This window comes from Zalophus californianus, chromosome 3 (assembly GCF_009762305.2).
Source record: "Zalophus californianus isolate mZalCal1 chromosome 3, mZalCal1.pri.v2, whole genome shotgun sequence".
Taxonomy (NCBI): domain Eukaryota; kingdom Metazoa; phylum Chordata; class Mammalia; order Carnivora; family Otariidae; genus Zalophus; species Zalophus californianus.
In genome coordinates, this window is record NC_045597.1 from 166696703 (window position 1) to 166722557 (window position 25855).

Here is a 25855-nt window from a genome sequence, read left to right on the forward strand (position 1 = left end):
GCTATGAATTATATAGTGAACGATGAAATTCTGACTAACAGCACGAGTGTTAGTACAAATGTTGACTTGGAAATTTTTTTTTAAAGTAGTTACAGGGGTGCCTGGGTGGCTCAGTCAGTTAAGCTTCCAACTCTTGATCTCAGCTCAGGTCTTGATCTCAGGGTAGTGAGTTCAAGTCCTGCACTGGGCTCCACACTAGATGTGGAGCCTACTTAAAAATAAATGAATAAAAATAGATAAAAAGCATTACATTTTTTAATCTGGTCTTTGTCAATTCTCACCAACGTGAGTGTATATTATGCAAATGTTGCAAACTATTGGAGGCCTGAAGGATTTTAAAACTTACTGAGTAAAACCTTCTCAAGTTAAAAATAAAACCACTTAGTCCCATAAAAATGCCTTGTCCCAGGTGATGAGACTACATATCCAAACTCATCATTAGGACATCTTGAATCCTGTTAGAAACTAATATCTCTAAAGCCAAAAATCACTGTCCATATGTCTCACTGTGTAGTAGGTTTTCTCAACCAAATAATATTTCACAGAAAATAACTGTTCAACTGAAAGAGGAATCAACATAAAGAATAGCAGAAAGATACTGAATTCAAGTATCAGTCAACAAATTTAGACTCTATTTTTTTATCTATCTAATTCCTGTTTCTTTAATCAAATGCTTTGAATTTGGTAATAATAAGTGTGATATTACACTAAGAAAACAAATATCTGAGCTTTCAAAGTGCCTTGTTTTATCTATCAGAACCATATAGGATCTGGAATAAACACTGAGAGAACGTATACTCGTGCTTTATTTTTCATTAGAGAAACATAAGACTTCTAGTGTCAAAAATTGCTTTTTGTGTCATGACATGGTGTTAATTGGAACTTCACCCCATATTCCAAAGACCTTCCCTATCTAAGACTATCTAAGGACTGTCTAAGAGGTGGTCAAAACCCTTTGGCCCATCACCCACAGCCTATTGGCATAAAAAAGAAAGATTCTCTTTTTTAAAGATTTTATTTATTTAGAGAGAGAAAGAGAGAGCAGGAGAAGAGGCAGGGAGAGGGAGAGGGAAAGGGAGTCTCTAGCAGACTCTGCACTGAGCATGGAGCCCAACATGGGGCTCAACCCCACAACCCTGAGATCATGACTTGAGCAGAAACCAAGAATCAGATGCTCAACCAAATGAGCCACCCAGGCACCAAAAAGAGAGAGATTTTTTATAGAACTTCGTGGAAGTGGATTTTCCCATCCCTCTCCCATGGAAAAGGAAATAGGGGTGCTTTGCCTCTCCCCCTACCCCCTGCCACACAAAACACCCTGCTTACCAGAAGGGGCTTCAACACAACCACTTGCATACAGAAGACAGACATCTTAGTCCATGGCTGGATGATCTTAGGGAATGGGACAAAAAAAGGGTTTTTGAGAGAACTTAAACTATCCTTCAAGAAAGCATCTATCCCTGGAGAATAAGCAAACTGAGAAGCAAGTTGCACTTTGACCAGCCGGCAGCAAGATAAAGATATCCTGGACCATGTGAATACCACAGAGGGGAGCCAGAATGGCACCATCTTCACAGGACTCTGCCTACAGGGCACTGGAGACCCAACAAAAGAAAGCTTGGTAGGGTATAGAGCCAGAGCAAAGGATTGAGAGGATGTCATAAGAGGTCAGCCAAAGAATACATTCCCCATGCAGGACAAAGATCCCACAAACATTCCTGGGTGAAACCCAGTATTGGGTCATCTGCCACACAGAGAACAATGACACCAATTATACCAGTAGCAGCTAAGTTGGAAATTGTCACCATCTATCTCTCCTCCCTACTTAGCACCCGAACTCTGTAAGAGTCCAGAAGCAACAGCCTTCTGAGTGGAGATTGAGAATGAAGGAGAAAAGTAGAGAATAAGAGGGAGACCCAGTCATGCCTTACTGCCCATCTACTGCACTGAGGGATCATATATTCTCTGAGCAATGAGGTGGGGATAGGGAGTGGAGGGTGCTGACAGGGAGTGTTGGGGAAGGAGCTTCAATTAGATGAGGGACTGAAGTTTTTATATTAGATTGGGCTGTGCTATTTAATACTTGAAGATGAGCCTATTGGTTAAAACTTTGACTGAAAAGCAGTAAGATCAGCCCAAGTTGTCACCAAGGAGGCCAAGAAGGGAAATCTGACCAAATACAATTAAGGACAGTCATGGCAAAAAAATAAATGTTGTCTCTTTGTTAAACTCTACCAAGTTTAGCACATTTAATAAACCAGTTAAAAGTAGTAATGAGAAAACCACAAACGAGATGCTGAGTTAAATATAAGGAATGTATCCAGCTGCAGTCCATTCATCTAAGATTCCTTTCCAGTCAAATCCAGTTTCCACATACCTGCAACAGGGTGAAATGAGCTTATAAGAGGCCTAAGAATGGCTTATAAACCTTTCAAATATTAATTATAAAAAATAAATTTGAAGGAAGTTTTTATGGGAGAGCAAACTACTGCAAATGAAGCTTAGACCAGGCAACTGATGTTACCAGGGAGGCATCTTTACTAGCCATCGTCAATGTGATAAGTGGTAGTTAGAGGCATACGAAGAATTAGGAGATATGGTTCCTATTCTTGGAATCAGCTGGCTGAAATCAAACACTAGAGAAGAGAATAATAGAGCAAAGTTTAAGTATAATCAAGTGCTGTAATAAGAGAGGCTATACTCCCAGACAGAAAAGCACACACATGAAGGTAGAAGCCTAGTGAAGAGGATTTGCATGACAAGAGGAGAAGCAGACCATCCACACAGATAGAGGGTTTTGAAAATGCTTTCCTGAAGCAGATTACAGAAAGCTCAGCCACAAAACTCAGATCTAAGGTAGTCAATGGAGAGCTCCATTATACGGGCATCTGTTGTCAGTCTCATTATGGAAAAAAAGATGAGCACATAAGAAATAGTTAAGTAGCCTTGCTGAGAATTTTACTGCTGGGAAGGATACCATGGGGAAATGGTTAGCAGGTATTTTTTTTTTTTTTTTTTTTTTTTTTTTTTTGCTGATCCAAAAGGAAAGTCAGTTGGCAATCTAAACCTGTCAAGCTGCTTAGGGAAAGTGGCAATGGTATGATGGTATTTTAGACTTCTAAATACTAAAGGAAATAAATGGAGGGAGCCTGGACTTTAAGAAAATAAGTGTGCCTAAGGCTGCATTCATGAAATAAGACTTAAGTGCAACCCAATCAGAGAAACTATGGAGAATTTAGCTGACAAATGGATTTCTTTGAATTCAAGTTTGACGAGGACAAGGAGCCCTTTGTCTCTGAAACTCCAGCAGGCACTTTGCTTTCCACAATGACATAGAGTCTTGGATTTAGGTCTACCTCTAAGATAATGCCTTGGTCTGGGTTTCTTTTTAAACTACCTTTGCGAATCCAGGAAGACATTTCAGGGTGTATGTGTGGGTTTAGTGGCATAAATGATGCACCTTTGGGGAGAAGTCTTTCTGTCTTATTCCCAAAAGTGCCGGTCATCACATAATTACCCTACTGCCTACTTGTTGCATTTTGGACATGCTGTCCATAGTCAGGACACATTCCAAGAAATTCTCCCATTCTTTGGGTATGACAAATCATATGAAAGAGAGGAAGAGAACACTCTGAACATTAGGGAAGGCTGTTCAGGTTAGATTTTTGACAGTTAGTGCACATTAAGTTATGCTGACCCAGATATTTTGACTTCAACTGTTTTCCACATCCACTAGAAAATCCTGATATCAGCAAGCATGTGGCTTGGCAGGCTGGGGATATGAACCTGAGGTCCCATCAGGGTTCTTCATCACTTTAACATGGTTCAGCCATAGTTAGTAAGGCTGTCCACTTTGGGTGTGATCCTTGTTGGCACTTCCCCTTATAGCAGATGGAAATGATACCTACACATGGGGTGGGTAAGACCAACTCTGCCTTCATCTTTTTTTATTTGGCAGTTTTCAGTGAGAAAAGTGATACTGTCTTGCACATAAAGGGGCAGTGTTGAGATCTAAAGCATAGCTCCGAGTCCGATTATTTTCTGAAGAAAATAACGCTGTACTTCGGCAAAACAAGTTAGTCTGCCCTTTTTACCACAAGATGTAAGCTGTAGATTATAATGGACCTCTCTGAACAGTTCAAACCAAAATTATAACTTCTGATTAAGTAGTATCGCCTGGTCTGCTGAATCACCAATGTGGAAACCCATCCCTGAAGAATGTGGAACCAAGATGACATTGGTCGCCTTTGTTCGTGGAGACACTGTGATTTTTTTTTAAATCTTTTTATTTAACTCTTTAGTGACCAAATTCATCCTCCAAATTCTGCAGCAAAAGCCCAATCAAAGCAATCAAGGAGGTGTGACCAGAGTCAGGAAATAACAGATAAGTTCCGGAGAGCAATAAGCAGTGTTCATGGATTCCTCCCACAAATATTTATGAGCATGTACCATGGGCCAGGCACTGGGAAAAGACCAGTGAATTACACACACAAGACTTGTATCTGATGTGTCCAGAACTAATGTGCACTGTCCCAACTTTAGAAAGAAGTCTACACATCTGCACCTCACCTGTGATGAAAACTAATAAATGAATTGCTTAGGATGTTTTTGTTGTAAGTAATAGAAAACCCAATTCATACTCCCATTAACAATAAAATTAATTTATTGGCTCACATAAATGAAAAGCTCAGAAATTATATGGATTTTGGGGATAGTTTCATTAGGGCTCTGACTCCAACTTTAGCTATTCTCTTGACCCTTCCTTCCTCCAAGTGTCTACTTTATTTTCAAGCGTGGTGACATGATGTTTAATTTTATGTGTCAGCCTAACTGGCCACAGAGTGCCCAGATGAAACATTATTCCTGAGTGTGTCTGTGAGGAGGCCTGTCCCTCATTAAGATTTAGCATTTGAATCAGTGGACTTGATAAAGCAGATTTCCCTCTCCTACATGTGTGGGCATCAACCAATCCACTGAGGGTCTGAATAGAGCAATAGGCCAAGGAAGGAGAAATTTAACTCTTTCTTTCTACCTCATTACTTGAGGTGGGATATTTCATCTCATCTTCTCCTGCCCTGTGGTACCATTGGCTCCTCTGTGGTTCTCAGTTCTCAGGCCTTTGGGCTTAGACTGAATTACATCATCAGCTTTTCTGGGTCTATAGCTTGGCGACTTCTCAGCCTCCAAAAATCTCATGAGCCAATTCCTATTAATTAATTAATTAATTATGCATAGATTTTACATACATATATTCTCTGTATATATTATATGTTTTATAGTAACATTATTATATAGCTATATACATCTCCTATTGGTAATGTTTCTCTGGAGAACTCTGACAAAATGAAAACTAGAGTTTCAGGTTCACATTTCCATACCAGGTCCTCCATAAAAAGACAGAGAGCTTTCCAAGCAATGCTCTAAAGTCATAGGCCCTCCTCTGAATCAATCACAATAGACAAAAGGCTGATTGATTTAGGCCAATCAGGATCCATGCCTAAACCTGGCAGTGGAAGGAATACCAGCCAACCACACAGCCACTCTCCCAAGAGTGGAAATACACGCTAAGAGAGAACCTCTAAAGTGAACCTGAGCATTCATCTCCAGTTGCCAGTATTCGGGACACAAGATTTGCCAAATGCTTCCTCTTTAGGCAGAGAACCGGTACATTGCAGATAAGTCATACACTAATCTCTGCTCACAAAAATCTCAGAATATGCAGGAGAGTTGAGGTGAATTAACTATTTCTCAATAAAATTTCCCTAGGCAGTCTGTGAAACGTGAAAGTTATAATGTCTGCTTCTGAGAACCTTAAAGGGTTTGTCAAGCTCATGGCCCCCTCTTCATGAGATCCTGTCCCTCATTCACAGGCCTCAATATTTGAACAAAGTGACCTTGAAAAGTTGGCCACAGATGGCTGTTTGAACAAGAGTTCAAACCTGATCCAAAAGCTGCAATCTATTGACTGTCCTATAAGAAGGTCTAGCATAACAGCTCAGTGTGACAGGCATTCCCTATAGTAGATGGTGACTAACTGACCCAGTCAGATCTTCACAGGGAGTATGGATGTAAGACCCAGATGTCAAGAAGTGTAAAGAAATATGACCTTCCTTGCAAGCTAACAATTTAGCCTGGTACACTTTTGCAGATATGGCAGAAGACACGAAACCCCTGAGTCAGAGACAAAGACTTATTACCCACAGCACAGCAAGCACATGAGCTTCATGTCTGCCCTGGTTCTCCTGTCCATCCCACCCCTTTGAGTCCCAAAAGGGTGACACAGAGCAGCCACATGATGCAGTAGGTTTGCGTCACAGCTGAGGAAATCAGACTTGGGAAACTTAAGTCTTTTATACTGGGTTACTAATGAAACTGGCCTACCTTTGTCCCGGAAAGAGACATGACTATACCGAATAGCCGAATGCAGAAATGCAAGAGACCATGGAGAATTGTCTCCCAATAACAACATACAATAGAAAATTGTAGAAACTGAGAGATGCACAAAGCATGGACACTAAGTACTAACATGAGGCAGCAGAAGCCACAGGTAGAAAGAAAAGAGGAATGAAAACTATTTCATAGCAACAGGAGAAATAAGTAAGAAAGGATATAGCATCTTCATGGACTGGAAGCCTTGTGATATTTATAAATATGAACAGAATCATATTCCCTCATCGAAGTAGAATCATGCAGTATTTGTATAGACGTTACCAGTGAATGTAGGCAACAACCAACTTTGAGGATCATTTTGTTTGAGAATGGAAATTTCTCACATGGTCCAATAAGGTACCCCTCACCATAGTTCAGTAAGTCAACCTAGAATCCCTGGCTCTGTGGGGATTGTGGGTTTTGTGAGAGATTGTGTCATGTAGATGTGGGCTAAATACTGCAGGTGATTCACCTCAGAAAGTTAAGCTCTGGAAAACCATCTCTATCACAGTGACCATTTCTGTTAAAGAGATGGATTTTGCACTGTTTTTAGCATCCTGCATTTTATCTTACTTTTATCTTAATCCAACACTCTTCTCTAGAAAAGAGATGTTTATGGTTATTTGTCAGTAGCAATAACAGCCGGGTGATTCTAGATATATCCTTGTTAAAGTCAACACAATTATCTCCAAGGGGAATACATACTTATTTCGGACATGAACTTGGCCCCTGTTTCGTATTTGTCTAGTTATGGCTAGTTCATTGTACTTTATCTCCAAAAACACAAATATCTCACATTTTCGAATTATGTGTACACTCTAAGCAGGCATCTTAAGTTGCTACTACCTCTTATTTATATTATTTCTTTCACTCCCACAACAACAACAATAAAAAAAATACTTCCTGCTCATTGATAATTAGATGTTTTGCTTCATTTGGATTTCCTCCAAAGTCTTCTGTTCAGATTCAGCTCTTATAATTAATTATCCTCTTGCTGAACAACTGAAAACTGAAGTCTGACCAAAGTACATCTCATCCCACACAGATGTCCTAGTTACTCCACAAAAGGTTAATTAATCATAAGAGGTGCTTTAGAGCAGGAGGCGCTGGAAGAAATTCAGACCTAGTTTCTGGCAACATAGAAGAACCACCATCATGCCCGTTACTATTGAGCTCACACTGAGAGAATCGTTTCTATGGAACAAAAATTCAACTGCACAAAATAGCTAGTGGATATAATACCATGCCTTAGGTAATGGAGCATGCCACTTCCCAGTCACTGACGATTCAGAATCCCAGACTGCCTGTAAGGGAAGGTCAGCCCTGTTTATCCTCATTTAACAGAGGTGCCTGAAACTCCCGAATCACAACAATGGCAGAGCAGTCTTCATCGTTCCCCTCTCTTTGGCTGGGTGCCATTTCATTGTGTGAATGAGCCCTCCTCTTCAGCCAAAACAGTCTACACACAGCCTTCCAAATACACCTTCCACTTTTTCACACTGTGGTTTCAGTCATGCTAATCCTTCCAAGACCCGGAACAGCCTTGCCTTCTTCCACTGTCTACCCAGAGCTTATAATTCAGCCGAGAGCCAGTTCAGATACCTGCCCTTAGGACATTCTAACCCATAGGAAGTGCTTCCTCTCTTGACCTAGGAGCAGCTGTGGTACAGTAGAAGGGACAGTGTCCTGGGCAACAGAAAATATATGCCCTATGGGCTCCATTACATGTATAGCTTTGAGCAATTTGTTTAACTCTTGTGACCCTATGCCTTCTGCTCAATAAAAGAGGAAGAGTAACAGGTACTTGGTGGGTTTTCTCATGAAAATTAAATAGAATAAAGTATATGAAAATGTATCTCATTCGCTCCTATTCTTGGCTTACTTGATCATTGACCATTCTTACATTTTCATTTTGTGTGTGTGTGTCTTTCTGCCCTTTAACAAAAGATGTGATAGAATGTCACCAGGTTGTCTTTAAGATAGTAATCATCATCAAAGTAGGCATCCTTAGGAGAATAGGAAGATGGTTCCATTTTTCCAGGAACATGGATGTCGTAAACTGTGTGTTTTAAAGAAATCTGAGAAGACATTTCCAGACCCTGGGAAGGAAACTGTCGGGAGAGCAGAGAAGGTAGAGAGGTCAGAACTCTGAGACCAAGAATCTGGACCCATCATGTCCAAGCATTGGAGGACACTTGTGGTACTGGAAGTGGCTGCAAATTGACCAGGAAGAGAGTTCACTGCAGTGACTCAGGCTGCCAGATGCAGGATCCATAAGAGATAAGCCCAATTCTGGCTCCCCTCACCCAGGCCAGGTATGCTTCTGCCAACAGTATACTCTCTGGACAGTGAGAGAGGCTGTGTATGGATTTCCAGGTCCCTTGGGAGTCAGAAAAGAGGGCTCCATATTCTGTAGATGGAATAGAAGTGATGCTCTGGTAGCAGCTATAAATTTTCTCATCGTGTCTCATAAACGATGAGTATGCCTTTTCTCCCCAACTAGACTCTCAGCTCCTAGGGACCAAAAACTTGCTTTACATTTTTTTTTTTATATTTTCCTCAGGGCCTGGCCCAGAGTAATAGATTCCAGTTTGCTTCCCAGGGCCTCATTAGATGAACCACTTTTCTCCTCCCTTAGTGTCCCATCCCTTGTTTATTGTTTATTCGTGGCTTAAACCATATTAAAGTGGATTCTAAATCAATGTGGAAGGTTCTAGATGGCTGATGTTTTCCCCTTGCTGAATGATTCACTCCATTTCTCTTGGAAGCCCCCACTGAAACAGAGAATTAGTGAGCTCAAAGCAAGGAGAGAGGGCGAAGGAAGCAAGAAAGAGGCTGCGGATGTGGCTCTGCCCTGAGAGCAAAAAGTGTGACTTGTCTTTCAAGAATAAGATTCTGTGGGGCGCCTGAGTGGCTCAGTCGGTTAAGCGACTGCCTTTGGCTCAAGTCATGATCCTGGAGTCCCAGGATCGAGTCCCGCATCGGACTCCCTGGGAGTTAGGGAGTCTGCTTCTCCCTCGGACCCTCCCCCCTCTCATGCTCTCTCTCTATCTCATTCTCTCTCTCAAATAAATAAATAAAATCTTTAAAAAAAATTAAAAAAAAGAATAAGATTCTGTGAGCATGATGGCAATTCTAGTTCACAGTGGCAACAAGGTGGCAATGCTGCTTCTGGAGAGAGTCAGATCTTCCTGGCCTCCTTGTCTACCATGTTTATTTAGTTCTCATCTGGGAGTCTGTCTTGAATGGGAGTACAGGGAAGATTTCCTTCCTGTCCAAGATGTCAACCTGTAAAACACGTTGATTGAAATAAATAACAATTTGCATTCAAAGCACATTTATTCAAGGGTTCAAATCTCTTTGCAATGCCCACTCTTCAGAGATAACAAGGTACTTATCAATTATCTTCATTTTAAAGATGCCAAAACTGAGTCAATAAAGTCAAATATCAAGTTCAGCCGAATAGAATTGGAACCCAATTCCATCCTTTTTATATATATAATTATTATAATTATTATCATTCAAAGGCATTTCTGATGCTAATATAGCTCACTGTGCAGAATTCAGCCAGCACCTGAAATGCAGCCAGGGAGACGGTGTTTAATAAAAAATAATTCCGAGACCACAGCACTCCCAGTTTTTGAAAGCCTTAAAATAAATCCCAAATTTATTCATAATAGAAATAAATCACAGAATCCAAGGTACAAAATTATTTCCACAGCTGCTCCAATAAACATCAGAAAAGGCCTTGCCAACTCCTGACTATTCAGGCTACTGTTGTACAAAAGAGGAGGTTTTTTTAAAAAAAGAATAACCCTTTCCGGTCCTCATGAAAAGCTAATAAGCAGGCATTGTCAGGTTCTAAAAAGAACATGTTCAATTTCAAGTCTTCTCCAAACCTCCTGGTCATATTTACTCATTTTCTCGATTAGCAGGTGTTTGAAGCCCTGAGAAATGTTCTCACTGTTCTAATTTTATAGCCAATGGCATATATACAGATATATAGAGATCAAAAGAGATCTAGAGATAGATATGTATCTTGTCTATCTCCCTAACTAGATTGCTAGCTGCTCATGAATCCTAACTGGAGTGAGAGTGTCTTCCTGTATCTCCCAGGTAGATAATTACTATGGTTTGCTCATGGAGAGGACTTCAAAAACGCATGTTGACTGATGACTCAGTGTAGATATCCAAGCTAATTCTAAATGGATGGAAAAGTAATGGTGAGCTCAAGAAATCATCCCACATCATTACCCTTCCAATTGTAAAAGACAACAACAACAACAACAACAAAAAACAGTGCTCCAAATTTTAGAAATAGTAAAAAGAGCTGTGATTTCCAGGGGAAGAGGGTACAGTGAGGAGGGAGGGGTGTGGGAGTACACACAGGTGGAGCGCAGAGGATGTTTAGGGTGATAAAACATACTCTGTATGATACTACAGGTGATGTTTGACCAATGCAGGGATTAGGGGTGCAAACCTCCCACACAGATGAAAACCCATGTATAACTTTTGACTCCCCAAAAACTTAACTACCAATAGCCTACTGTTGACCAGAAACTTTATCGATAATCTAAACAATTAACACATATTTTGTATGTTCTGTGTATTATATATTGTATTCTCACAATATAGTAAGCTAGAGAGAAGAAAATGTTATTACGAAAATCACAAGGAAAAAATATTTACGGTACTGTATCAAAAGAAAAGTCCGTGTATAACTGGACCTGTGCAGTTCAAACCGGTGTTGTTCAAGGGTAAAATGCATAATGATGGATACCACAGAATATACAACACCAAGAGTGAACCATGTGTAAACTATGGACTCTGGGTGACAATGACGTGTCAATGTATGTTCCTTAACTCTAACAAATGCACCACTCTGGTGGGGAATGCTGATCATGGAGGAGACCATGTACGTGTGGGGCTAGGGGGTACATGGAAATTCTCTGTACCTTCCTCTCGATTTTGCTATGAGCCTAAAACCACTCTTTTTTTTAAAAGATTTTATTTATTTATTTATTTGAGAGAGAGAGAGAGAGCATGAGATGGGGGAGGGTCAGAAGGAGAAGCAGACTCCCTGCTGAGCAGGGAGGCTGATGTGGGACTCAATCCTGGGACTCTAATATCATGACCTGAGCCGAAGGCAGTCGCTTAACCAACTGAGCCACCCAGGCGCCCCCACTCTTTTTAAAAATGGCCTTTTATTTTTTTTAAAGACTGGTATGTATGTATGTATGTATTTACTTATTTATTTATTTATTGGAGAGCATAAGCACAAGCAGGGGAGAGGGAGAAGCAGGCTCCCCACTGAGCAGGGAGCCCAATGCACGGCTCAATCCCAGGACCCTGAGATCATGACCTGAGCCTAAGGCACACACTTCACCGACTGAGCCACCCAGGCGCACCTGGCTTTTTTTTTTTTTTTTTCCAAGTGCTCCTTCCTAATTCTGTGCAAAGCTGGAATAGCAACCCTATGAGCCACATTGGTGTACGTTGGAGGTTTCCACTCAAGGATTTAAAGTGATAGAATTGCAGCTATATTGGGCACCAGAGAAATCTGGGTGCAAAGACTAATTCTGTCTCTTACCAGATGGGTGTACTTGAGCAAGTTAACTAAATCTCTCTCATCTGTAAAATAGGTGGGACAACAGCTTTGTTGTGAGGATTAAATATGCTCATTCACTCAAAGCGAGCTGACATGAAATGAACCTTCAATTAACGTGAGTTTCTTTGTCTTTCTGACTCCTTCTCTCCCAAGGCAGTTTTCCCATAAAAGCACAGGTTGGCTAAATCACTAAAGGACCCCCCCCCATCACTGTATTTCTTAACTTCTAAAATTCCACATGCCCCTCGATCATACAAAGTTGATCTTTCCCAGTCTCCCTGTTGAGTTTTCTAGATTGACCACCCCCCAAGACGGGCTGGAAAATTAAAAAGGCAAAGAAGACAAATATTCCCCAAACATCTCTCCGAACCACAGAGAGCGCCGTGGACGAGCCCACATGTCTGCATGTGGATGAGTGTGGATATGTTGTAGAGCAAAATTTTCTTTTGCTGCTCTCGGGTTACTTAGCCCCTGCCATAAGAATTCAGTTATTCCCAGAAGTCAGAGACAAGTCAAGTCAGCTGTTTTGCTTAAAGGAGCAAGACACAACTTAAAGCACCAAACAGAAAATTCGAGAAAGAAGAAATAGTTTGGGTGCCTAAACAGTCACTGACATTCTTGCCAGCAACCCGAGGCAGGCTTTCACCACCTGGTTGTTTTCCAAGAAAAAATGCAAATGACACATCTCTTTGCTTTGTGATTTATCGGTAGGCCGACATGCTCCCACTGGACGACGTGGACCGAGGGAGGAAGGAAGAGAGGGAGAAGGGCCGGGAGGAAGTGAAACAGGTATTTGGTAGACTTCCTTTACTTCTTATTCTGTCTTCACCCTGGCAGGAATCTGCCAGACTTGTTCAAACGCATTACCCAATTTGTACCATTTGTCAGACAAAGGGAGCCATGGGGCCCAAGTGTCTGTGGCATGGCGCAGGGTTAAGCGATGGCCGGAAAACATGTTCGCAATTATCTGTTAGTCTGTAACAGAAAGAAGGGAGCCAGCAGTTTGTAGAGCACACCTCCAAAGAAGTCTCAGTGGGAACTGTCAGGGTGACTTTGAAAAAAGTTTAAAAAAAAAAAAAAGAAAGAAAGAAGAAAAGATGTGATATGCAAAATAATTTTAATATATGTCAAGAAATGGAGATCCCTCCGACCTACCAGCAACTGTATGTCCTGGTTACCTTTTGTCCTCTTCTGCAATTTCATTTTCTTGATATTAGCTACATTCTTCTAAATTGGTTTTGTCCAATGCCAATCAACATATACAACACATATATAGCCATATTCAAAGAGACTAAATAACCTTTTCAGTCATAAAATCTGGGCGACAGTAGATATCTGACATCTCAGGGTAACCTTCTAAGATTTGCAGCTTTTCTCTTTCTGACACATACCATTTAACACACATAGGCCATTCTCTGGCAAAGAAAGCCGAGATCAGCAACTGCTTTATCTGAAGAACTCGCAGGCATTAATTTCTAACAAAGCTAACCTATCGTCGAGTGTGGCAACACAATATGCCCAGACACCCACAGAGGTATGTGCGTGCACGCACACACACACACACACACTCACACCCTACAATTCTGCTCTACTAGCCTGTAGTCTTTCCTGCCTGGGTGTGGGAGAAACAGACTAAACATGTTCACCCACATTTACATTTTCTGTACAAACCTGATTAGAACCAGTCTCACTCTTCATTCTGTTCTTGGAGCCATCTTCCAAAAAGAAAATCCACTTGTACAGGCAAGTGTCGAGCAACGTCTAGAAATAGATACTGCGGCTCAATGAATACTTTGTCTTTGACCTGATTAAAGGCAGCAACAAGCAAAATGGGGAAACAGAGTGGCTCCCTCTTTTAACCATGTCTGGTTGTCATCTCTCCGTGTTTACTGCTAAGGATACAAGACAAACCAGACAGACCCAGGCTTGCTCTCATTGAATTTAAGGAGCGGAAACAAACAAGTCAAAAGGCAATTTCAGGACAGTGTGATAAGCACTGAAAGAAGAATAAGTAAAGGATGCGGCTGGAGTGCAAAGGGGACCATCTGCCCCGGGAGGCGATTAGGAGTCAGCCTGAGGAAGGACCGGAAAGGGAGACCACGGTCAGGAGGGAGAGCCCAGCAGGAGTTCCAGTGGTCTCTGGGCCCGGGGCGTATGAATGCCACAGGGGCCTGCTGACCTATAGGGCTGATCAGATCAGGGAGGCCTTCTAAGCCATGATAAAGGCTCCAGGGGGAGGCCGAGTGGTACTTGAAGCAGGGGAGCCCCATGATCAGATTTGCTGCTTAGAAGGAGCACTTTGGCTGCTGTGGAGAGAATGCACTGGAGAGCCCAACAGTCAGAAGTGGGGAGAGCCATTGGAAGCAGGGGCAGCTGCCCAAGGGAGGCTTGACAGTGGCCTGCCTTACAGACCAGGCCGAGAAGCCCGAGACAAGTGGACAGATTCAAGAGTCAACTCTACTTCCATTACAATTTTTTTTATTTTTTTAATAATTTAAAGAAATAATTTACGAAGAAACAGAAATAAGGAGCAAGCTGAGTCCCTACCTTCCTTCAAAGAGGTGAATACTTACTATGCGCTGTGGGGGGGGGGAGGGGAGGCAAGACATTTGGCCAAATATTCTTCAAATACAAATTATCATGTCATATTTTCTCTTAGAAAATTGCCATGTCTCACTCATCTTCTTCATGGAAATTCTTGGCAATTGGAAGAACTATGGACTCTGTCTTTACTTTGAACACAGAGCAGTCACACAACTCTCCAGGCCAATAGCAAATCCTTTCGTATTCCTCCTGCGGGTCCTTTCCACCAGCCCTACACAGCTACAGTTTCAGTCCTGGCGCGTGTTCACCATTCCACTTTCTCAAAGCAAATGAGTGAGCAAACGGCAATCAATGTTCCCAATAAAAGTTTTAGGAGATAATTACAGTGATGGGAAATGTAGTCATTACAATAGTCATGCTGGGTTTGTTGTGATGCTACTAATCACACCAAGTTTTCTGATTTCATGTAAATTGCAGGTACCTTTACTCCTGTAGGAATCTCTATTAATAGATAATATCATTATGCTAATAGCTGCTTAAAGTATAATTTAAGAATTTCAAGTGATCTAAGCCAGATATTTTAAAACACTATAATAACCTAACAGATATGAGCCAAAAAATAAATCTTACCACATTTAAGGAAATTATTTTTAAAGAACGACACCTGCATTTTACCCATAAAAAAATAAGAGTTATACTACTTGGAGCTAAGTGATTAAATGTATGTGTGTTTTTTTAATTACTCAACAAAACAGGAAGTCCAAATGTTCTGCTACCTGAGCTTCAGTTTATCGCTAATCTGTGAGTGTTTATACACACACACTACAATTATGGAATATGCACAGTATACTGCCATTTATTCATTCATTCAACAAACATTTATTAAGCACCTACCTTATGCCCAACACTATGCTAGGCACTTAGCATCCAAGAAAAGAATAGAACATACTTTCACAGACCAGAAGGGGCAACTTATATTCAAATATGTATGATATTGACATAGGTGCCAAATAGAGACCAGAACAAGGCACTGTAACACTATCAAGATGTTCTTAACTTGATCATGGAGGGCCTCCCAGAGGAGGCAATTTTTAAGGCAGGTCTTAGAAAAGTCAAGAGTTTTGCAGATAAATTCAAACAGTAGAGTGATAATCCAAGAACAGAAGAAAAGACTGTCCAAGGATACAGAGGTCCAAAAGGGAACGGTGTGATATGGGGGTTATAAAGGCTAGAGCTCAAGGCCCATTAGGGAAGGGTCAGGAGAAGACTGCAAAGGGCTTAGTGTGCCACACTGAGGCCACTGGAGCAGGGAAGAAGTGTAGATAGATTATCTTTGACTTGCTCTTTAGGAAAAGAGAATCTATGCCGCTAAGACGCCATTTGTGTATTTCATCTATTACAGTTAACCATATAGTGACCATGTTGTCCAAATTATGACATGGGGCAGACTATTGAAAAATAAGATTCTTCTTAGAAATTCAGGAAATTCTCCCTTCCCTCTCACCCCCTCATCTTGCTCATCCTTTAGTCTTCAACTTTAGCATAACTTCCTTCAGAAGTACTCCTTGACCACTCCAATTAGTCAATGACCCTACATCTGTGACCTAGCCACGTTGAGAGTACAATGTTGCCCGCATGGACAATGTAAAAGTACCTGCTGAAAAGTACCCTTACCTTTCCTCCACTCTTTATACACTTAAGTGAAAACGTTCACACGCATACATACACATAAAGTGTTGAAATTCTCAACACTTCCTAAGGGCTTGGTCAGTGTTATCTGGGAGACTCAGTTAATTATCTGGCTTACAGTTTAATAGGAAAGAATTTATCCAATTAACTCTGGCTTCACAGACTTCACTTAAAACGAGGGCACAGAGGAACTCTATTTGGAGTGGTAGAAGAGGGGCGTTGGGGAGGTGGGGAGCAACAAGCTAGCAGGGAAGACTAGGGGGGAGGGTCCTTAGTAGAGGGACAGTGGGAGGAAGCAAAGGGAGCCCAAGGAATGAGGGACCCTGCAGGGGAAAGAGGTAAGAGCTACTGAGAACTATCTATCTGATGGCCCAGAGCTTCAAGTTCTACACACAGAAATTTCCAGAGATATCCAGTGACCTCACAAATTAAAAGTCACAGGAAAATTTCCTGTCTCAGTCTGGTCTTCTTGGCTCATAAGGAAGTAGTACACTGTTTTAATATTATCACGTTTCTGCCACCTGCATCACCCTTCAACTGTCCCACCACTATGAAAGCAGTCCCACCAGTACTGAAGTCTGTGGCACTCCCACAGGACAGTTTGCAAATGCCTGAAGCCCCACTCAATCAGGGCAGCACCAGCCATCCATATTTAGGGATTCTAATCTTTCCACATAAATCACTCCCTCTGGCTCCTTAATCATGGGTGACAACTTGCAGTGCCTGCATCTCACACTCTGATTTCCCTGAAAGGTCTTGCAAGCTAAGCAGGGTTAAGCTGAGTCAGTAACTCGGATGGAAGACACACGAACCACACAGGAAATGCACAAAATGAGTCAACAGGCAGCACATGGCTCTCTGAACCTCCGCTTCTCACTGTCTGGAAGAGGGACTCCCCAGGTCTAGAACCCCGCTGTTTTCTGAGTGAGGAGCCAGCCTGCAACCATCACAGCACCCTCTGCTCACCTGTGGAAGCCGGAAGTTAGGCTAGGATCCCAAAGGGTCCCTTCAGCTTCAGTATGCTCTATGCTCATGTCCCCGACTTCCTTTAAGAGGCAGAATACCCTAATCAGAGTTATATCAGAACCAACTGAGTCGCTATGGCAGGAGGACTTCCAATCACACTGGGAAGAATTTTGGACTTTATCAAGCCTCCTGGGCCATAGCTGCTGCGAATGAGTCTGTGTTCCAACCCTTTATTATTCTGAATTTAACCTACTTTCACCCCATACTTCCTTATCTATTAAACAGGCTTCTTGGTGATAAACTCTGATCCTTTGCCTCTGATTGTGATGTTAAGATCCATGCACTTCTGTGTGTTTGCCTGATTTCCTGATACAAGACAAGAGAAAGGTCTCTAAGTACCAATTCTTATAATAATAAGTACCCTTTCCCCTCAGTGCCTGCTCGTAACAGGCACACTTCTGAGCACTCCATTCAGAATAACTCATTTCAAACTTAACAGCTCTACAGGGGATGAGAAATTGAGGCACAGAGAGGTTAAGGAACTTGCCTGAGGTCACAGAGAGCAAGAGGTAACACTGGGTAGTCAGATCTCAGGGCCCGAGGTCACCTTTAGACTCCTTGCTGTTATTGAAGTTTCTGCCTTATAAAAAATTGGGAGGAAAATAAAAAGAAAATTGGGAGCATAACAAGAGCTTACAAGGAAGTGATATAAATACATACATATATATATACATAAGACAATGGAAGATGATAATCTCCAAAGGGGGAGCAGAAGCCACTGGATCTTCCTGAAAGGAATATGGGGCAGTGAGAATGATTCAGTGGAGAGGTGGAAATGAATATTTACTCATGGATCCACCAGCCCACTTCAAGGTGTGGAAAAGACAGTTTGTTAAAACCAAAGAACACTGGGCAAGTAGTGATGCCATCAAGAGTGGTTGAAGTGATGATCATGAAGCTGGTTGAGGGATGAAGTGAAGAGAGTTGGCCCAAAAAGAAAGCGGAGAGATCAAGGACGTGGGTGTTCCTCAACATGAATTAGCTCACTCAATCGTCACGACCATCGTAGGCTTCCAAATCATTTATGTTTTCAAGATGGAGTTGAGTCTTAGGGGAATTGCGAAAATAGCCCAAGGTCAGTGAGCTCCTTAGTGGCAGTGCCTAATGAATGGGCACGTAGCCAGGCAGCCTGATCCAGAGGCTGAGCTCCTCCTAGTCACTAGGCCATTGCCTTCACCCCACCCCACCCCAACCCATCCCTTCACCCCCAGGGAGGATGGGTAGAGGGTAGAAAGACTCCAGATACAAGGAACAGCAGAGTTAATGCAGAAGCAGCACTTGGGAGGGCAAGGAGGGGCTGCAGAGCACACCAGTGGGGTTAGTCTCTCAAAGGAAGATTGGAGCTTTTTCCCCTCGGAGGTAACAGGGGAAAAGTAAAGACAGAGTGGCACATGGGGCATTCTAGCAAGGAAGGAGAGGCTAGCCCTCGTCGTGTAGGTCTCATTTTCTCAGCGAACTGGAGCAAAGGTCAGCTGCCAAGGTCTCTAACCCTAGAGGGTTGGAGCTACAGCTTAAGAACTGAAAGAACTGTTGTGCTGGACCCCTGCCAGTGAATGCAAGCAATGCTCAGCAGCTCGGGGGGCTCTTTCTGAGCTGATGGTGTCCTTATGTGAAACATGTGCTCTGATTTTGTGATTTTCTCCTACAGTGGCTAGAAGTACAGGAGTAGAATTCAAGAAAGGGGCAGGGGTCTTTTCCTCAGTTTGAAGGGCTGCTTGCAAACTCATGAATGCCCAGACGGTTAAAATCACCCAATTTCTTCTAAAAAGGGAAAGTTTGAAGGCTGATAATCCACGTAGTGAAAGACCAAGGCACACTGACTAGCCGGGTGGCTAATAGTGTACACACCAGCGTCAAGCTCCCATTGGCGCTCTCAGCAGCTGGTGACCCTGCGTCACTCCCTTAACTTCTCTCTACCTCCTTTCCTTAATCTGTAAAAACAAAAAAGGAGTATCACTTTGTAAGGTTGTTGTGAGGATTAAATAATATAAAACACTTGGGACAAAGTCTAAGACATCCTAAGTGGTCAATAAATGTTAACTTTTATTAAGGCTCCAACAAGGACTTCACTGATAGCTGCAGATTCTCAGGGTCCTCACGGATCAGCATTCACTCCTAGAAGCATGGCGTCTCATGCATATACATGTATGCACTAAATCATGCGAGAGACTAGAATCTCCCAGCCATCAGCGGTGGCTTTAAATTGTCCAGCTGTGCTGACTGGTTCTTGCTTTCAAATATGAGCAAAGTGGTGGCATAATGGACTATGAGTTTGCTCCTAGGGAAAGTCGCCAACTGTTCCCTATTTTAATGCCAATAAGACCTTGACCTTTCTTGCTTTCTATGTCAGCCTTCCTCTCATAAAGCAAACCCAGACCACAAGTCTAGCCAGAGAGTCGATATTAAATTAAACTTAGAATTTTAAAAACATTGTCCAGGTCTTTCTCAACAATTACAATCCTTTTTAAGCATGAGATTTTCTGTATGGGCTCTCAAAGAGTTGCAGAATAGAACTAGTATTGTTAATCCTTCTTCCAAATTTCTATAGTCTATTCAGCGTCATTTCTTTTTATATTCTCTCAGGTGTGAGTAATACTGGTTGCCTGGGATTGGGTTCGTATTCTGCATAACAAAGAGATTTTCTTGATAATGTGATTCGAATACAAATGCCTTGTGCACTTAGATGTGTTAAATGGCTACATTCTAAACTTCCTAAGAATTTCCTTTGCATGAAAGAGAAATGGTTTTTCCCCTTTTCTGGAAAATAGAAGTAATAAAATACAGAAGCTTAATGACTACGAATATCAGGGGCATCCTTCTTTCTGAATTCTTACATTGACTTGTGGTCTCTTCCAGGCCTGGTCTCTCAGTGCTGCACCTGTTACTCTCTTCCTCTTCATTTGGGCAGGAATATCTTGCGCTTCTCCTACAGTTCCTAGCAAGTTCATAGAAGTGGAGAAGTGACCCAGTACAAACTCTTCGATTGAATGAAAAGACTTTTTTCTGAATTAATCCCTGCAGAACAGGGGACGAGACAGGTAGCTGAATAAGAAAGCTGGCTGGTGTGAGACAATAGGGAGGAGTAGAACCTGAGGCCATATGATGTCTCGTCTAAGGGGACAGCTGAAACTCAACTCCTGCTCATTCCTAGCCACGTAGTCTTGTAAGGGTTGCTTACGCGTTGCTAAATGTTCCAATTTTTAGAAGGAGGATAGATTTTTAATATGAAAGCTCCCAGCTTTTACATGCTGGCAAACAATTCTAAAAATCACAATTTTAATACAGTACAGGCCCAGTATAAGCCATCTGTGGGCCAGGTTCAGCCCAGGACCAACAGTGTGCAATATCTTAGTTAAAGGAAATTCCTGAGAAATTATGATGAATAATTCAGACTCCCCTTCATCTATCCTTTACACCAGACCAACCTTCAGTCAGCTGTGTGACCGCAACCTGCAGTCCTATCGTCTGTCTCTTCCTGTTGCCAATCACAGCTGGGCTGGCTCTCATGGCAAGACTCATCCCTAAGTCAGTATGGAAGGACACAAACCACACATTCACACAGCCCACTGAGCCCTTTGATGGTGTCCTACAAAAACTGAAATGATGGTAATTCGTAGACAAGATGTCCAGGTTAAATGTTGTGACAAACATTTTTAAAGGCCTGAATGATTTCATGATTCTAACATAGCCCCAGCAAAGCCACCTAAAGAAATGACATAGGGAATCAAGTGTCATGCTTCAGATCTCAGCTGACTGTCTGCAGTGAGAGAGGCAGAAAGGGTGGGAAGGCATATTCCACTCTTCCCCATCTCCATCAGCTCCAAATTTGCTGGCATTGAGCAAAGATTCCCACTTTCCTATGAAGCTCAAAAACATGTCCCTGCAAAAAGAAGAATGCTTAACCCAGCAATGAGCTTGTTATTCTTAGCAGCACGGATAAATTTTCCTGTGGCACAAAACTCTGTCTTCACTCACCCCTTGGAGGCTAGGTAAGGCTCTGTACTTTTTCTAAAACAAAATACTACCGGAATTCCCTGAAAATGCATCCGGTGTCATATCAACTTTTCTCTCCCCAGCACCTGGCACAATGCCAGTCCCAGAACAGAGACTTGACAAATATTTATTTAATGAATTAATTGATGATGGAATGATGGAGCTCAATCCATGCCTCAAACAGGCTTGCTTTATAGTAATGCTGTGGGAAAGGCATAAAAAAAAAAAAAAGAGGACAAAGATCAGCGTCTTTAAATGCAACATGCAGTGCTTCGTCTTTGTTTTTAAAATACTTTAGAGAATTGTGCGGTAATTTATCTAATCCACCCTGTCAGGGAGAATCTGAAGACACAGTCTCTGCCTCCCTGCTAAGTCTTAGCATGTGCTGATTTCAGGTCGCTCCAGAAGTGAAACTAAAACAATCAATTGCGCTATTAAATAAACACTTTATGTTCCCTTGAAAACCTTTAACGAGAGCCTGTGTCAGAGGAAAAGATGCTGAAGCATCAGAACTATAAAAGAGACATTAAATTTCTTTCTGCCTGCAGCCCTGTGGATGCCAGTGTCTGCCGCCAGCCCTGCAAAGTTCACAGTTCTTTAACATGACACTGAGCTTGACAGAGAAATTGCAGGTACTTGAGTACGTACGTATCTGCATTGCAACAGATGTCAGCATCACGTTTAGAAGGAAATTGAATTACAGATGAAAAGAGCTTGAGAGATGAGAGCATCTGTTACAGGAATCTGGATTTGAGAGAATACATTTGAAAAATATGTCTCCTCGACTTCCGAAGGAACTAAAATTGTTCATGATTCTCATTGCCATTCCCTCTCTCTCCCTCTTTCTGTCTCTCCTTCGCTCCTTCCCTCTCTACCTTTTAGAAGGAATGAAAGGAGACTGAAGTTTTTCTACACTGTCAAGGTGAAGAATAGTAACAGAAAACATTTCAGAGAATAATGTGTGGTTTTTATTAGCAGTAGAATGCTAATTAGAAATGTTAGGATAGTCTAAAGATTCTTTCCAAATAATCCTAATATCCTTGCCCAAATAAAATGCATCATCCCGTCTGGGGAATTTTAGAAGTGACCTACCATGCTTGGTCAGCAGCACAAAATACTTAGAACCTGCATGTGACCTTTTTTACTGTCCTTGCCCATTTTGTTTTAGTTAATGTGAAAAGGGACCATTCAATCCAGGTACTTATTATCATTTCATTCAACAAAGAAGTCTCTCTTCGAGCAAAGATTTTGCAGAGGATAATTTATGGCTTTAAGTAAAACTTCCTGATAAATATAACCCTTAAACTGCATCCAGGACCCAGCTCAGTCCTTATCAATCATATTCTGACTATGACTTGCCTCGTACCTGACAGACCTGTTCCAGCTGTGTGGGCCACAGGCTCCAGGGAGATCACTGAAAGCACACCCTCATTTTCACACAGGTCCAGACAGCAGCTTCCGGGCTCTCACACCCTACAGTTTTCCCCAGTCTCATCTCCAGGTGTGAGAGGTGGGTGATTTGCAGATTCTAATCGGTGGGACCGTGACAATCTGTGACTTCTTAGGATCACCCTGGAGACCAGCTCACACCTAGACCAGGATAACTGTGCATTTGTGCCTCTCTACCTGTAATCAGAATTTAGTCCAGCCTGCCCAACAGCCCCCAACCACCATCGTGAGCCTCAGTTAACCTAACCTCAATGTCCTCTAAAACCTAGTTGAGATTTGAGGTCCTTCCACGTTGCCCTCAGCATAGTTCCGAAATGGTGCCGATTCAAGCTTTCCAGCAACCAAAGGTGGGTGAAAGGAGAGTAGAGGAAAGTGGAGAGCTTTACCCCAAAACAGAAAGCAAATAACTAAGGAGAGATTGTATACCAAGGAGGCAGGACAATCGCAGGACCCGGCATGTCTGCTTAAATATGGCTGGGTAAAGAGATTTTTAAATGACCTAATGGAGATCATTGGAACTGAGAGCTAGGATCAATTATCCATAAAAATAAAATTGATACTACCTTTTACAGGATTTTTAAAGAGGCTTCACTATTACCCCTTGCCCCTTAAGCAGTGACTCTCCACTTGGGAGGGGTGACTCCCTGTGTGAACGCGCTGGGATCAGGATTCTGGCGGTGTGTTGTATGACACTTTCCACACCTTCACACTAATCATGATGAATGCCATGGCTTGGGCACATCTGGCTAAAGTCAGAAGTGTGAGGAAGCCACATCTGGAGTCTGGCGTTATTTCATCTCTAATTTAATAGCTGACTTCCTCGTTCTGAAGCTGACAAAGGACTTGAGCGTAGAAAAATGAAAGGATGATCACTAAACTTTGTTGGCTTCCAAGCACTCGCTCTCACCTTGGGGAAATTTATATCCTGTTCCATTGAAGACACTGCTCAAGTGACAGTCATAACTCAATAATGGGGCTCACAAGATATTCCACAGATTGACATTCTTACTGATATTCCTTTAACCTACGGTTTTGATCAAACCTGTACTGCAGAAATTTCCGCTTTATGCCACAGGCCCAAGGTCATCAGCTCGCCAAGGAAAACAATATCCATTCCCACTTTCAAACTTCACGATTCAGTTTTATTTTCTTTGTCTTCATTCGCCTTATGGATCCCCTCACTTCCCTGCGCTGTCCCGAGATCATCATTTTTTTAAATGTTTTTCATTTAGTGAGTTAATTTGTGTTTTTATAATTTTTTTATTAGGACCATCTTAAGTGGTCTCTGCTAAAATTTTCCTTAGAGCCGCTGCTAGTCGGAATACCTTTCTCTTGACCATCTCATTTCTGAGTAACATTCTCTCTGAGGCTTATCTTTATCTTCTTCACATAGAAACCCCTCAATCGGGAGACGAACCATGAGAGACTATGGACTCTGAGAAACAAACTGAGGGTTCTAGAGGGGAGGGGGTGGGGGGATGGGTATTATTAAGGAGGGCACGTACTGAATGGAGCACTGGGTGTTACATGCAAACAATGAATCATGGATCACTACATCAAAAACTAATGATGTAACGTATGGTGACTAACATAACATAATAAAATAAAATTTAAAAAATAAATAATTAATTAATTAAAAAAAAAAAGAAACCCCTCACTTTAAGACTCTTATTCTCAGAGTTTACAATTTAACTTCACAATCTTTGCACAGAGCTTGATGGACCAAAGAAATTCACTGTGAGACTTGGGGCCTCTGTTTATTTATCTTTGAGATAGGATTCCTTATAGAGATCTAATGTGACTGTATTAACATACCCGATTTTGAAAATATAAAGTAAAATACTTTGTAACTTCTCTGTGTACTATAATCTTAAATAAATGAATTTAGCTATGCTTCTATGGAGGACACCAAGGGTGATCATTCAATCATAGAAGTAGCTGGATAACAGAAGACATTCCCGGACAACCGGAGGCTCTCAAGAAATCTTATTCCCCTTGGAAACATCTCATGAGGGGCCCCTGGGTCGCTCAGTCATTAAGCGTCTGCCTTCGGCTCAGGTCATGATCCCAGGGTCCTGGGATCAAGCTCCGCATCGGGCTCCCTGCTCAGCAGGAAGCCTGCTTCTCCCTCTCCCACTCCCCTTGCTTGTGTTCCCTCTCTCGCTGTCTCTCTCTGTCAAATGAATAAATAAAATCTTTTTTAAAAAAAATTTCATGAGCTCCTACTATGTGCAAATTGTGAGGCAAGGTGCCAAAGGGATGAAAGAGAAACTTCAAGACAATCCTTGCCCTCTCAATTGCTCGTCATCTGAGAGAAAAAGCAGACCCATGGATATCCCAATAGTAGAACCAGTACCAGGGGAAATTGGGAGGTTAAGTACCAGGCAAGTCCTGAAGAAGCAGATTCTAGAGCAGAATGTGAGTGTCCAGTTGTGTTTGCTCTAAATCCTGCCCCCAGAACCAGTAGGTTTTGGAGCCTCCTGTCCCAGCAGATCTGCAGCCAGGAGACGTAAGCTTAGGGTTGGGGAGGACCCATTACAGTTGGCTATACTATTTCTATCTGAAGAAATGCAGGTGAGTGTGCTCCTACTGGTCACCTCCACACAATACAAATGGAGTAGGCGAACCTCCAAAGGGGCTTATTAGTCCCGGTGTCCCCGGCCAAGCCAGTGAGCATGCAGCCACAGCCAAGTTCTGAGAGCAGGTGTCGGGAGGGACAGTCCGCAAACTGCACAGCACATTCCGGCACATCCTCTCACGTCCGGGAGCCCTGATCCCCTGCTCGTCTGATCCCCTTCGGTCACTCTTCAGACAAAGCAGCCCCTCCCGCAGCATTTCCAACAATCCACTTCCGACTACCTTTTTATGACTTTACAACACAGTTTTTCCTCGAATTTTATGGCATTTCATTAAAGCCACCAGAAGGTGATACTGCCCCTTTTCTAGGAGTGAAATAAATTCAAGTTTTATCGCTTCTGGAAATGCCCGAGCAGCTGTCAGGACATTTGATAGATTTTCTCAATTACAGGACTTGTGGAGCATTTTATACTTACATCTGCACCAAAGTCCAATATAGTGGATGCTCAGCTTGCCTCCCTCTCTTTTATCTTGTGCATC

At 42.2% G+C, this 25855-nt stretch overlaps 1 long non-coding RNA gene across 4 annotated transcripts in view; it reads right to left on the minus strand.

Annotated features, from left to right (window-relative positions):
• Positions 1-1098: 1098 nt before the first annotated feature.
• Positions 1099-25855, minus strand: part of LOC113920908 — a 49272-nt gene continuing 24515 nt past the window's right edge. For all 4 annotated transcript variants that reach the window (XR_003519426.2, XR_003519428.2, XR_003519425.2 and 1 more), the window contains one exon: positions 1099-9717. This is a non-coding gene — a long non-coding RNA (uncharacterized LOC113920908). The remainder of the gene's footprint in view (positions 9718-25855) is intronic.